The sequence below is a fragment of the Myotis myotis genome, unplaced genomic scaffold (assembly GCF_014108235.1).
Source record: "Myotis myotis isolate mMyoMyo1 unplaced genomic scaffold, mMyoMyo1.p scaffold_m19_p_7, whole genome shotgun sequence".
In the NCBI taxonomy this organism is placed as follows: Eukaryota; Metazoa; Chordata; class Mammalia; order Chiroptera; family Vespertilionidae; genus Myotis; species Myotis myotis.
In genome coordinates this window covers 38,326,006-38,341,929 of record NW_023416379.1, presented here as the reverse complement: position 1 = coordinate 38,341,929, position 15,924 = coordinate 38,326,006, and the positions used below count along the sequence as shown (strand labels likewise).

The window sequence follows — 15,924 nt, the reverse complement described above, 5'->3', positions numbered from 1 at the left end:
TCGATGTTTCCCTCCCTCCCTTCTTCCCCTCCCCTCCCTCTAGAAATCAATGAAAAATGTCCTCAGGTGAGAACAAACAAACAAAAAAAGAAATACAGTTGCTTGTGATTCTGAATGTGGAAGGCATTTTTTCTTTTCAGCTGTGAGGACACTCATTTAAGAGAAATTGCTTTCTTACTAAATGAAATTTGCTGTCCTTAATTGGATCAGGACATCTTTGTGCTGCCTTGTGGTATTCCTACCCATACCAGATAATGACTGTGTGAAATTAGGGATTCCATGAGCTAAATTTAAGCTCACAGTGAGGGGCAAAGGGATGCTATGATTCCATTATGTATTATCAGTCCTCTGAGCCCGGCATTCTCTTGGTTAGTTAGATACCCTGTGTTTTAATATTTAAAGGATTTTTAAAAATACAATTTTTTCTGCAATTTCAGTAGGCTTTGCTGGCTCACACTGTAGACCTGCGTCCCACACAGCTTGTGCAGTAGCCAGAGAGCTATTTCAGGAACAAACCTCATGTTTCCTCTAATTTTTAATAAGCACTTAGTTCTGCCTGACTCTTGAGATATATCACAGAGTCCATCACATGCCACCTACTACAGTACTAAAGGGGTACTAAAATTAGACTTCATGCTTTGCTTTTTAAAAATTAGTGATTCTTCTTCCTTTGCTGAAACGTATAGTCATCCATGTTTGTTAAATAACCTCTTCTAAACCCATAAATTCTAGGCTAGGATTTGAGAACCTTTAAGCTAAAGCAAGAAAGAAAAAAAACATAATAAAAAATATAAACATAATTTCTCTCTTGGAGTTTTGAGAATCCCAGTTATTTAGTGGGGTATGTGTTTTCCTTAAGGACCAGTTCCCTTGCAGTTCATAATATACACTGAGTGGCCAGATTATTATGACCACCTGACGTTTGTAGGCAAATTAGCTATAATTTCACGCTGAAGTTGCTAGAGGGCCAGACCATTATAAATAGGGAAGCAGGTTGTTTACCACGACAGTAGAAGTGATTTTTTTCTGAAGATATGGGTAAATAACGCGATTTAACAGCCTTTGAACGTGGGATACACACACACACACACACACTCTGAGTGGCCATATTATTATGACCACCCCATCCGTACTTCGTTGGGCCACCTTTTGCCTTCAATACTGCAGCGATTCTTCTTGGCATTGACTCCACGAGATGTTAAAAGGTGATGCGAGGAATCTGACACCATGCCTGATGAATAGCACTGTCCAGTTCTGTGAGATTTGATGGTTGTGGAACCAGCTGCCTGATGGCTCTTTTAACTTTGTCCCACAAATGCTCAATTGGATTGAGATCTGGTGATTGTGGGGGCCACCTAAGCAAGGTAAAGTCTCCCTCATGTTCTTGAAATCACTCCTGCACAATACGAGCACCGTGGCATGGCGCATTGTCTTGTTGGAAGGAGCCATCTCCATTGGGATACGCTATCAACATGATAGGATGAACTTGATCAGCAACCATACTTAGGTATGTTGTGCTATTCAGACGTTGTTCCACACGAATTAAAGGGCCCAAATCATGCCAGGAAAACATGCCCCAAACCATAACACTGCCCCCACCAGCTTGAAGGGTTGTACTCATGCATGTGGGGTGCGTGCTTTCATGCTGTTCCCGCCAAATTCTCACTCTGCCATCTGCATGATGCAACTGGAAACGTGATTCATTGGACCACATGACTTTTTCCCAATGCTCAACTGCCCAATCCTTGTGTTCCTGTGCAAATGGGAGATGTTTTATCTTGGTAACTGCAGACAGCAAAGGTGTTCGAACAGGCCTTCGGCTTCCATATCCCATACGATGCAGTGTATGGCTAATTTGCCTACACATGTCAGGTGGTCATAATAATCTGGCCACTCAGTGTATAATACTAGAGGCCCGATGCACGAGGATTCGTGCAAGAATGGGCCTTCCTTCCCCTGGTTGCCGGCACCGCCTTCGCTTCGGCCCAGAGCCACCTTTCTGCCTTCGTTCTCGCCTGGAGCTGCCCAGAGGCCTGGAGCGGCAGCTCAGTGCCTGCATATGCAAATTAACCCGCCATCTTTGTTGGGTTAATTTGCATTCTCCTGATTGGCTGGTGGGCATCTCAGAGGTATGGTCAACTTGCATCTTTCTCTTTTATTAGTGTAGATTGTAGTTTTTCTCTGCTTTAATTTTTACCTTCTTCCTCTTGACCCTCCCTTCTCTGTTAGCCAGTTTGGGGAGGGAAAAACCTCCTTGCTTCTCAGTCTGGAGCAGTCTTTTTGCCCTGGAATTGTGTTTTTCGATAGTTTCTTCATCTTCACTTGAGTTACTTCAGCCCCAGAAGAGGAATGGATTGGCTGAATTCTGCTGACTTGTTGCTACCCAGCTCTGCTGATAGGGACATCCCCGTGGGGTGGGGATGACAGGGGATTACCAAGCAGTTGCTGAGTGATAAACTGAACAGAGACAACCATAAGCAGGATACAGAAAAGCTGCTGGGACGTTGCCCCGTGCTCTGGACCGGCTGCCTATGTGAGGGCCTGCTGGGAAATGGGAAATCTAGAGTTCCCTCTTGAACAGTTAAGTACAACATGAGTCAAAAGCACAATTCCAAAGGTTTGGGGTTGTCCAGATTTGGGGGTGGTAGTGGGGCAAGAGAGAAGTGTTAGACATTTTTGTGGTGATTTACTTACTGGAAATTCACCATCATGGGAACAGAAATTTAGGAAAAGAATTCTAAATAGGTTCTGGGAAGGCTCCCATTCATAAATTTGGCAGACAAATGGCTTCCAGGAGTGCTAGCCAGATTGATACAGCAAGATGCGGACGGTTGGTAGTCTCTTTCCCTGTTACTGCGTCCTGATGATGGTTGGAGACTCCCAACCTGGAGCAGGGACCACCTCTGCATGATCCCTCATCTCCGTCACTCTTGGCTTCTTACAATGGCCAGGAAGGAAAGAATTTCTCTTTCTCATCTGTGCATGTTCTTTCTCTCTCCCCCTTATTTTTAGATGTCGTTAGTAAGATTACTGACAGTTATTATATAAGAAACTTGACATGTAAACCGAGTTTTTAGAAAATGGTATGCAGGATCTGTTTGCTTATTCCTAGACTAACTGCAAGTGCAAGTTACTTTTTATTCCTTGTACTCCACCTTCCTTTTATCCTGTTGATATTCCAGTTAATAAGTAAATGACCCTTCTGAAATGGAAACAGGTTCTGGAATGTTCTTGAAAGACATAACCTCTTTTAATGGAGATTTTCTTTTAAGACAGGGCAATTTTATATAAAAGAAGAATATATAATTCTCCTAGGTACTAACTTTGCTGCTTATTCTAGGACCAAAGTACTAGTACATATTAATTTCTATACACCTGTATGGTCTCAGCCTATGCCTAAAATAGGTGCATATGTGTGTGTATATATTACCTCTATAGTTTGCAGATTTATGTTTTGAATACAGTTATTTCTTTTTACTTGAATGGTGTCCAGGGTGTTCAGTTAGAAGGCAGCATAAATAGTTAAAGGTTATAGGCTGTTTATAGTGCTCTGCACAATGACCTTACACACAGTATGTAAAATATTACAATTTTTATGCATCTTGCTCTGGACCTCGACAGGATTGTGCTGTTTCTACAAGACACTCTGGTCTTTTCCTTGGTAATCAGCTACAGAGAGCTTTTCCAAGTTCATTGTGCCAGCTTTTGACTTCAGCTCACTGGATTTCGTTTTCTAAAACCTTTCTCCCACCCTCCTTAAAAACAACAACACAGCAACAACAACAAAAAAGACTTATTTCATTAAAATCTGACTCACAAATTTAGAAATGCTTTAAAATAAGTATCTGGGAAGCAAGCCCATTGCACACTCACCACATGTGGTTTCCGTTAAGGGCCATCCCATTTCATAGAAGTTCCAGCCTCTTCTTTCTGTCCCTTTTGTGCTTGACTGTGGACAATGGATTGTCCCATCTCAAGTTTAAAGTGTAGCCACATTTCAGCACCAAAGCATTGGGTGGCTGGTCTTTTCCTTAAAGACCCATCAGAATCTGTATCAGCCCTCTGAGCAGGATTGAGTTGCTGTGCCCAGCACCACTTACCCCTAGATATTCCTCGCTTTCAAGACTTCTGAAGGGAAAGCCATTCCCTCCCCCTCCTTTCCTCCTTCCTCCCTTCCATGGTATTTATTTTTTTATTGAAATATAATTGACATATAACATTATATTCGTTTCAGGTATACATGATGATTTGATATATGTATATATTGCACAATGATTGCCACCATAAATTTAGTTAACATCCATCACCACAAATAGTTAAAAAATTTTTTTGAGCCATTCACTTTAAAAGACTACTGACAAAACCTAGTTGTGTTACCTGGGAGGACTAACTGAACATAAGTTGGTGTTCCAGAAACATAAGCCTTTAAAAGTTTACTTCCTTTTATTATTAAAGTATATTTGTATGCATGCATATAAGCATAAGTGATGGATGTGGACAACAGGGGGTGAGGGTGAGGGCAGGATTGGGGGGATGAGGGGATATTGGGGGGAAAAGGACACATTTGTGATATCTTAATCAATAAAGGGGAAAAAATAAAAAAAATAAAACACATGCCCTTCTAAAAAAAAAAAGTATATGCGTTCATTGAAAAAAATTTGAAAGCTACAGATTGCAACAAGAACGAAAATAAAAATCACCTGTAATTCTTCAGTTTACTGTTAACATTTCATTGTGCTTATTTCCTAGTTGTTCATTAAGAATTAAGTATTATTCATATGGCTTTAGGAATAATTATGTATTATTCCTAAACCCGTTTTTTCCCCTTAAACCTCAGGGACTTTGTGATCCTATGTCTTAGCTAATTTTCATAAAGGGGGTGGGGGGAGATACTTTTCCACATCATTAAATAATCAATGATGACTTCATTAAAAAGAATAAACGTCTTATTTGGAAATAATTACAGATTCACATGCAGCTGAAAGATATAATACAGAGAGATCCCATGCCCCATTGCCTAGTTTCCCCCGGTGATGACATCTTGCAGAACTATAGTGAATACAAGCAAGTTCCTGACATTGAGAGTCAAGATACAGAACATTCCCATCACCACAAGGGTCCCTCCTGTTGCCTTTCCCTCACTTCCACCCTGAACCCTGAACCCTGGCAACCACTAATCTGCTCTCCAGTTTTATAACTTACTTATTGCAAGAATGGTATACAAGTGGAATCGTACAGTATGTGGCCTTTTGGGATTGGGGGTTTTCATTCAGCCTAATTCCCTGGAGATTTACCCCAGTTGTTACCCATATGAATAGTTTGTTCCTATTCATTGCTGGATACTATTCCATTGTATGGATAGATCACACTTTATCCATTTATCAGTTGATAAATATTTGGGTTGTTTCCACTTTTTAGCTATTTTGAAGAAAGCGGCAATGCACTTTTGTGTGAACACGGTTTCATTTCTCTGGGATAAATGCCCAGTGATATCATTTGAATGATGGCATAATTTTATTGTTTGAAATAAATGTCATTTATTTAGCTTGTTATTTCTATATGGATTGTTACACCCCCTGCTCACCCCACCCCCAGTTTTTCTGCAATTATAAATATCACTGATGACAATTTTATAGGTGTTAATGTACATCTTTTTTTTTGCAATTTCTTAAACTTTATTTTTGTTGTCGACACTATTACAGATGCCCCTGTTGTTCTCCCCTTTGCCCACTTCCACCTAACCCCTGTTCATGTGCCTTTTTTTTTTTTTTTCAGAAATGAAATTGATGCCTCAGAGTAGGCAGAATTTTAAAGCTTTGCTTCTTTGCTTCTTTTCTTTCAGAAAAAAAAAACAACCCCCCCAAAAAACCTTTTCAACTCCTGCCAGCAATGTATGGAAGTGCTCATTTCTCTCCTACCCTTGCCAACTCAGAGCATAGTTACTCTAAGAGATCTTTGTACAGCCGTGCCATGCCCTGTGGCAGCACACACTCAGCACTGGACTGTGGGTTTACTAGTCCCACTTCACCCAAGAAAACCTTTCAGAATAGCAGATACCCCAAGATCTTGTGTTTGCATGAAGTTTGGGGCTCTGCTGAGGTGGTTTTGTAGAGCCTCAGAGGATTTGGTATATGATGAATATAAAGAATTACAAGAAATCACTCCAAGTCCTCACTCCTGTTCTTGTGTGATGTCTCCTATTGTATCAAGAAGGAGCAGAAAAGGGTGGGCTGTCATAACTGGTAGCCTTAAAGAAAGAAAAACAAACCTCCGCGATGTGAGTCACTTTTTATAAAGCCTGATTAAAATACACAGCATAGGTGAGAGTGTGCATGTGTGTCTTATACAGTATAGTCGCTCATTTGAGAGGCCAGAGGTAAGTCTGGCCTTTTAACGAACTGTTAAGAGTGGGCAGAGTTGGTGAGATGCTTTTCCCCTCCTTTTTACATTACAGTGTTTTAGTGTTTCTATGTGACCAGGCAGTGATTTTGAAGCAATAAGATTGGGTTCAATTTTTGAAGCAATAAGAGAGGGTTAAGAATATATACCTACCAAAACTTGGGAAATGTATTTATTTGTGTTTTCTGAGATAAATGAAATCCTTGGTAGAATTCTACTTTTTGGTAGAAGGTAGCAAACACATTCCTCCAAATGTAAGACATTTTTTTCTCTCCTTTTGTGTTTCAATTCTGTGGTGGTTTTCTCCTTTCCCAGTGCTATGATATTTAAGATGAATCAGGCTGACTTCAGTAAAAGTTTTTTTACTCTTAGAATGGCAGATCTCTCGTGGAGAAGGTTGGATGATCTCAGAAGAGACTGTGCTCGCTAACTTGTTTGGTGTTACATTAGTGCCATCTGGAAAAGAAAGACGTCCCAGAAAATCTTTGTGACACTGACTAGGGAGGGTGACCTATGCGACTGAAAACATATGGCAGGGCTCCTCAAACTACGGCCCGCGGGCCACATGCGGCCCGCCGAAAACATTTATCCGGCCCGCCGGGTGTTTTTGCCGCCACTGTGTGCATAGGAATTTGTTCATAGTTTTTTTTTAAACTATAGTCCGGCCCTCCAACGGTCTGAGGGACAGTGAACTGGCCGGTCCCCTGTTTAAAAAGTTTGAGGACCCCTGGTATGGTGTTGAGGGTGACAAAACGTGCAGCAGTATCAGACCCAGACTACAGCGACTGAAATGGTGATGTCTGATCCTAATCGGAGTAGTTCTAGGAGACAAGTCAGCATCCTGCAAAATTGGCTGTTTGAGCAGGTCAGAAGGTACTGCAGGAGAGAAAAACTGACATTTTCAACAAACAAGATTGATTGCATAGATATTTCCAGAAAAACTAGAATGATGGTGGATGTGATAAATAATCAAGAGAAACTGAAAGACAACTGTATATTTCTTGGTAAAATTAAATGAGGTGAAAATTTAAAAATTCCTTTGTCCTCTTCAGGGGCAGATTAAATTTTCATGGATTATGATGCATTATGCTTCTTTTTTCTGTGGAAGAGCTTTCTGAGGCAGTTTTTGTGCCTTTTGGGTTTGGATAACATTTCACAGAGGCATGCCTTTGCCTGAAGTGAGTGAGTAGTTCTATTCTAAAACTGTATTGCAGTGCGGAGGCTGCATATGATTTATTAGTACATAATATCATGTTTGACATCAACCTATTTGTGAACAAGAAATATTCAGTTCACACTCACTGCTCATTATTGTGTTCGAACAACAAATTATTGTTACAGTTTAGGGTCTCTGCTAGAATTGAACAGCCTGTGAATTCAGCCAAAAAAATAAATACCTGCGCGCATACTCTCTCTCACACACACACACACACACACACACACACACCCATCCCCCAACCCCCAACCCCCAGGATGCTTCAGGTCCGGTTAAGTGTTTGAAGGTGTTTTTGTTGTTGCTTTTTGCTTGTCTGGTTGGGACCCTTACTTGGTGTCTGGAGAATGGCCTCGGCTCTGGTTCATCCCTGCGGAGATGCCCTCCTGTGCCACATCTGAATGCCACCAGTGGGCGGTGAATTTGAGACTTCTCCCATTTGTTGTGACATGGCTCACCTGTGGATTTATAATGGCTCAATGAGAAGAGAGAAAGGGGCATTTAAAGCCAAGGCGCCTCTTTCGAAGGTTTTTTTTTCCCACACTGTGCCGCAGGGACATGGCCTCTTGGCTTTATAATTTTTATTTTTAAGTTTAAAATGTCACGTAGGCCAAAACTAAACTTTTTTAAATTGAGCTGTGTGAAGTGCATAGCCACACTCTTTTAGTATGGGGGTCCTCCTATTTAACAACTAATTTTTGAGCACCCACTGTGCATCAGACATTGTGCTAGGTCCCTTACATATAATGTTTCTTATTTCTTAGAAAAGGAAACAGGCTTAGACCAATTAAAACCTTACCCAAAGGGGCACATGTAGTAAATACAAGGGTGGGATTTCAGATCAGATTACCTTAATATCACAAATGATTCAGGGATGATTGGAATTACCTTAGAGAAGATGTGCTTGCTGTAGCACAGTGAATATTCGGGGAGGGGGTTTCCTGTTTTGATAATCTGCTTAGATAAAATGAGGGACCAGGCCAGGACATGGGAGGGGGCCAGGATGGAAATACAAAAGGAGGGTGAGGTAGGACAGCAAATGAAAAGAAAATCAGGTTGAAGGGAAAAGTCATAGTTGCAAATATTTGGTAAAATTGTGGTACTTTCTTTCACATCACTCTGAAGACCAGAAAAAAGTCTTATCTTGTAATGTGAGTATGTGATCCTTGATAGCTAATTACTTTGCAAATTGTCATTGGTGAAATGTTTTGGATATTTTAATGTAGGAATTACAAGTAAATTAAGATGGTTTGTGTCACAAAGCAGCTTTGTTCTGAAACAGAACAACTATAAATTTCAAAGGGGTGGGGCCAGATCAGAAAACAACCCCCTGTGGTTTTAAGGGTTTGGAGGCGAGTTCTGTGTAGTTTGATAGGAGGCTGATCAGAGCCTCTTCCTTCGTTGCCAACAATGTTCATGACTAATTCCTGCTCTTGCCTAGAAATCCCGGACACTCCTGGAGATGAGGAATTCTTTCTGAAACTAATTCCATAGGACATCACCCCTTTCCTCCCCACTGCAGACTGTACCCTGGCTCCTCTTCCCAAGGGCGGTTCACTGGCATGTCTGTCCGGTAGGACGTGTTTTCTGCATGGCAATCGGGCCTCCGCACTTGTGACATTCCTCCCCCTCCCCCTAAACTCTCTGAGTTCTTGACACACAGTGGCAGTGCCACTGATAGCACAGAAATCAGAAGGAGAAAAGGAAAAGAAGTCTTCGCAGATGTGACGTGTCTGTACAGTTCTGTCACTAACAGCTTTCTTCTCCCCTGGAAGCAGCCTCGTGCACAGACTGGGAGCCAACAAACCTTTCCTAGCGCTTTTCCCAGCCTGTCCTACTTTCACCGAGGGCTCTGGGGACCAGTCTGCATGTTTCGAATGGTTAAAATGTGTATTTTGATCACCTTGAGCACATGCTAGTTTCACAGCTGTTTTAAGGGCTGGCTATTTGGCCACTGTAGTGTGTGATTACATTTTTGTTGCCCGCGGTGACACCAGGCGTAGGGGTAATGTCCCATAAAGGTAGCTCAACAGGAGTACATTGAAGAAGGCAGTGCTAGTTCAACCAGCCAAGTGCCCAAGTTCACTTTTTGTTTGTTTGTTTTGTTATTTGTAAAAATCAAAAGAACCCCTGGGATAGTAGAATATTTAGGAGCAAGGTGTTGTCATGGGTTCTCAGACTCACGGAATTCAGAGCTGGACTTTTTACTTATTAACTTGTATGTTTTGTCCTTCATACCCAAAGGGGCATACTTAGGAGATAAAAGGTTGGCTGTTGTTTTTTTTATCACTAATTGAAATATTATAGAACAATAATATTTTCTACACTCTCTTCTTTAGAAACTTGCTTTACTAATGCTATGTTTTCTAGTTCCAGTAAGGTTGCATGTTCTTAAAATTGGGATTGGAAAATGCATTTATTTCTAACCCTGTTCGTCTTGCTCTATTCCAGGGGTGGGCAAACTTTTTGACTCGAGGGCCACAATGGGTTCTTAAACTGGACCGGAGGGCCGGAACAAAAGCGTGGATGGAGTGTTTGTGTGAACTAATATAAATTCAAAGTAAACATCATTACATAAAAGGGTACGGTCTTTTTTTTTTTTTTTTTTTTTTAGTTTTATTCATTTCAAACGGGCCATATCCGGCCCGCAGGCCGTAGTTTGCCCACGGCTGCTCTATTCAGATGCTCAGGCGATTGTGGATAAATTCTGCGCAGTCTCCAAGGCCCAGGGGAGTCCCCCTATTCTTATTTTTCTGCTATCCTGACTCACAGTAAGATATAAGCATCCATTAGGGGCTCACAGATTAAATTCTTTGGATGTTGTACCTCAAATGGTAAGGAACAAATCTGTTGATTCAGCTCAGTAAATGTTTACTGATGCCTACTATGTGCCAGGCACTGAAGTAAACATTCTTTAACAGTGGTTGATCCTGGAAGACGAATCGATGTCATTGCCAGTTCCTCATTTCAGCACAGCAGCATTTTGAGTTGATGCCAGGTCTGACCTTCAGTCCTGTCCTGTTGCTGCCATTTTCCAAGGACCTTGGGATCATAGGATGTCAGAGTTGAAAGATACGTAGAAATTCTAGTCCAGTTCCTTCATTCTATTCATCAGGAATGATGTAGAGCTTCATTTGCATTCCCCCAGTCCTCGAGATCGCCTGAAGTTTCTCTCTTTTAGACCGAAATGTCTGTTTTATACTCAGAATCACCTTTATAATGCTTGAGTTGGGTGAAATCTCTAGCTCAGCCCCGTGGGAAACTGATACGTGGATAAATTGGCACTCCTTCTTAACGATGGTTGGGAATTGGCTATCACAGACCTGTTTCCTGGTATTACAAGTCGTTCTGCCAAAGAGGCTTATTCCAACGAGGGATTCTGTTTTACCCCCAAGAGGGGAATGGAACATGGACTAGACTAGAGAAACAGTCTAAACTAAGTGTGAGGATTCTTAAAGAACTTTCCAGAACTTGTTGGGTAAAAAACAACAACATCCAAAACCCAGTCCTCTTCTGATGCTACAGTAGTTTCCCTATCAAAAACAAAATCCAGAAACAAAAACCCCGCGGCAGAAATCAGGAAACCATATCTCCTGCCTGCTAGCCAGCTCCATGGGCTCCGACAGAGTGTACCCTTTAGGATCCCTTTTAGCTGTCTCTGGGTTTATTTGAAAACCACTCCAGTGTGTTTATAAGTGGTGGACAATATAAAAACTGTTTTTTGGCTTTGGTACTTTTATAGGGTTTAGCATTTCTAATAGTTCTTTTAAAAGTTTGAAGAGAACTATGCAATTTTCAGAGAGGGGGAGAAAAAGCTTAATTTTTAATTTTTCTTTACACCTACCCTCTCCGGGTTAGAAAACTGGCCCTACATTCCCTGGACAGATCTGTTTTGACCGCAGGATAGCTGTGTAAGCAGTTAATGCTCTACATTATAGAGCACCTTTTCTTTGTTAACCTGAGGTGGCCAGTGTGCTTCCACCAGCTGCAGGGTCTTGTCAGCCAGACCTCAAGGTTTTTCCTTAATCCAAATGGACAGTTACCAGAGGACATGATGCAGAAGAGGTTATTGGAGGTTAGTTCTTAAATGCCTTTAAGATCAGCCTACTGTAGTTCACATTGAGGAAAGCAATGGTTTGTAACTGGTAAGCTGAGTAAATGGATTATCTCTAAGCCTTGCCATCTTTAGCCTTTCTTCCTAAATAAATGGTGAATCGTCACGTCACTTCCAAAAGGTTTGTTTCGGTGAGTGCTTACAGACCAAGACAGGTCCCCTGAGTTTTTCCTAGGAGCAAAGGCTGTGGGTAGGAACGGTTGTGCTGAGAGAATGATACCCGCATTCATGGAGAGGTGCCAGGGTGTTACCTACCTAGGTACGGACAGCTGGGGTTCTAGTCCAGGTTTAGCTACTTAGTACCGGGGTGTCTTGGCATAGTTGTAAAGCTCTGAGTCTTGATCTGTTTAGTTTTAAAATTAGCAAACAAAATACTATCTGTCCTGGACATCTACTTCTTTCAAGGTGGTGGTGAAAATACAGTATTGAGATTGGAGGTCGTTAAGAAGGGAGGTGGTTTGCCCTAACCGGTTTGGCTCAGTGGATAGAGCGTCGGCCTTTGGACTGAAGGGTCCCAGGTTCGATTCTGGTCAAGGGCATGTACCTTGGTTGCGGGCATATCCCCAGTTGGGGGTGTGCGGGAGGCAGCTGATCAGTGTTTCTCTCTCATCGATGTTTCCAACTCTGTCCCTCTCCCTTCCTCTCTGTAAAATATTAGTAAAATATATTTAAAAAAAAAAAGGGGGAGGTGGTTAAATACCAGACAGGCAAGTGAATTTGTGTCTTACTGCATCATTTTGTATTTCTGGGTTGGCCACATGGGCCAACAAAGTGACCTTTTAAGTTGGAAGGTAGCTGTGTTCTCACCTGCCTCTTTCTTCATGCCACACCCCTTTAGTAGAGGTGCATCTGATTGCAGGTCCTTCAGTTGTAGCTTAGGGCCCGACAACAAAATACTTACATGTTGGTAACAAAGCCTAGTGAACTCAGCTGTTAACCACAGGGCTACTTGTTGCCTAGGCTAGGGTTCTTTTGTTAAACTCAGGAGATGCACGTGTTGAATTAGTAGAAAACACACACACATACACACATTCACACACTTTTGAAAAGAAAAAAGTTGGGGGAAACCTATTACAACCCCTCTTAATTTATGTGAGTTCCTTGCAAATCTGGTCATATGCACACGATCTATTTACTTAGCTCATTAAGAGATTTCTCTGCTCTTTGTTTGATGTGTTTTGTTTTTATCTGTATATACATTTTATAGTGATTATTTTAAATTATTACTTTAATAGGACAAGTATTGGATGGATTTATAATTTAACTATTAACCTCTTGGAGAGCTCTTTTTAAAACATTTTTAATATTGTTTAATGTTATAGTGATTGCTTTTATAATTTTTTTATATACATTTGCGTGGTTTTTTTAGTATATCTTTATTGATTTCAGAGAGGAAGGGAGAGGGAGAGAGTAATAGAAACATCCATGATGACAGAATCACCAGTCAGGTGCCTCCTGCACACCCCATACTGGAGATCAAGCCCCAACCCGGGCATGTGCCCTTGACTGGAATCGAATCCGGGACCCTTCGGTCTGCAAGCCGATGCTCTATCCATTGAGCCAAACAGGCTAGGGCACTTTTATAATTTTTAAAAGGACTGAATTAGGAGTCATAAGAATCGCTTGGTTTCTAACTGTGGACTCGTGACCAGAAACTCATAGTCAATTAGCTATAGGGAAATTTGCCCCACAAGAAAGGCAACAGAATTAAAAGGAGGATTCAGTGTTCATAAATCGGTATAAATGAGAGTCATGAGACTGGACCTCTCGGCCTAATAGGTTGAGCCTCTTCACCTTGGTGCTCTCTGAGTCAAAGAGGAAAAAAGAATTAGAAAGTACTGGGGGCGGGGAGAGAACGGATTCCCATTCTGTGGTCTTTACAAATACATGATAGGGGGAAAGGTTGGGCAGAATCTGACGCAAATCAGTGCAGTTTAAACAATTCAGAGAATCTCCACATATTTCTTACACTTTTGTTGCTGCCACTGCCAATCTGTAACCCAAAGAATAAGAATATGAAGACTGCTTTCCTACAATCCTGATGTTTGAAGCATTTGGATAATTTTACAGTGAAATAAAATTTTCTCTCAAAAAAAACCACACAAAACTATGGTAATTTTTGTTTGAAATTCACCTGTAGAAAAATTTAATCAATTTATTGAGTTGTATAATTTGAATACAATAAAACTGAACCAATTTAAGTGAAAATTTTGAGTTTTGACAAATGTGTACAGTTATGTAACTGACACCACAATCATGATATAAAATATTTTATCACTCTAAAAAAATCTCCTGGTGCCCCTTTTGCAGTCAAGTCTCTGCTCCCTACTCCAAGCCCCCAGCAAAGTCTGAGCTGCTCCTTGCCTTTTCTAGAATTTTATACAAATAGTCAGACTGTACGTAGTCTCTGTGTTAGCTCCTTTCACTTAGCATAGTGCATTTGAAATTCATCTGCGTCTTACTTTTATCGCTGGTTCAATGCATTTGAATTACCAAGAAGTGTTCCATTATATGAATATTCCAATATGTAAATATAGCACAATATTTTATCCATTGATAGACATTTGGATTGTTTCCATTTTTTTATTGTGAATAAATCTGCTATGAATATTCACGTTGAAGTCTTCAGGGATATATTTTTGTATTTGGAGTAATTTTTTGTGTTGCTAGATTCAAGTTGCTAACATTTGATTAACGATTTTTGTGTTTATCTTCATAAGGGATATTGATCCTGTACCTTTCTTGTAATATCTTTATCTGGTTTTGGTATCAGGGTAATGATGGCATCATAAAATGAAGTGGAAACTCTTCCCTCTTCTGCTTTCTGGTAGAATTTATTTTATCTCTTCCTTAAAATGTTGGAAGAATTCAATAGTGAATCTTTTAAAGCCTGGAATTTTCTTGGGGAGGTTTTTAATGAATTCACTTTACTTAATAGATATAGTGCTATTTCTGGCTTTCTATTTTTTCTGTAGTGGGTTTTAATGTCTGTATCTTTCAAGAAACTTGTCAATTTCATCTAAGTTGCCAAACTTATAATATTCCCTTAATTTTCTTTTAATGTGTATATGATCTGTAATGATGTTTTCATTCCTGATGTTGATCATTTGTCTCCCGTCTTTGTTCTTTATCAGTATGCCTACAACCTTATGATAGTATTGATCTTTTTAGAAAATCAACATTTGGTATCATTGGTTTTTCTTTATTACTTTTATGTTTTTAGTTCCCTTAATTTTTGTTTATTCTTTCCTTCTCCTCATTCTGGGTCTAATTTGCTCTTTTTCTGGTAACTTAAGATGAAAGCTTAGATCATTTATTTGAAACCTTTCTTCTTTCGTAATATAAGCATTTAAGGCTATAAATTTCCTGTTAACAACTGCTTTAGTTACATCCAACAATGTTTGTTTTCACATTCAGTTAAAAATACTTTGTAATTTACTTTGTGATTTCATCTTTGACCTATGGTTTATTTAGAAGTGAGTATTTAATTTCCAAGTACATGGAGGTTTTCCCAGAAAACCTTTTTATTATTGTTTTCTAACTTAATCCTTTTGTGGTCAGAGAACCTACTTTGTATGATTTCAGTTTTTTTAAAATTTATGGAAACATGTTTTATGGCCTATGGCCTGTCATCATGAATGTGTACTGGAAAAGAAGGTGTAATTGCTCTTTTAGGTGATGTGCTCTATAAATACCAATTTGATCAAGAAAGTCACCTTCATTTTGTATTCTGTCAATTACTGTGAAACTATTTTGAGGTATCCAGTTATAATTGTGGATTTGTCTATCCAGCTGTAATTGTGGATTTGTCTACTTCTCTTTTCAGTTTTATCTGTTCTAGCTTCATGTGTTTTGAAATTCTGTTACTGGTGGATAAACATTTAAGATTGTTATATCTTAATACATTGACTCCTTTGTTATTATGGAATAGTAGGGGCCCAGTGCACGAATTCGAATTCATGTACCTTGAGGTTTTGGCCCCCGCCTGGCCCCTCCCGCCATGGCGCCCAGTCCCCTGTCTGCTGGCAGCCCCGCTCCTGCCACTGCCGCTCCCACGTGCTGACGCTGCTGGCCCCACTTGCACTCACTGACGGCATGGAGTGATTGGGGCCGGCGCCAGCAACGGGTGCGAGCAGGGCCAGTGCTGTCAGTGGGTGTGAGAGGCAGCTGCTGACCCCAATCTCCCCTTAGGAGGAGG

General features: G+C 40.6%; 1 protein-coding gene across 3 annotated transcripts in view; it reads left to right on the top strand.

Annotated features, from left to right (window-relative positions):
* FOXO3 (forkhead box O3) overlaps positions 1-15,924 on the top strand; it is a 116,888-nt gene that overhangs the window by 35,907 nt on the left and 65,057 nt on the right. The window lies entirely within an intron of this gene.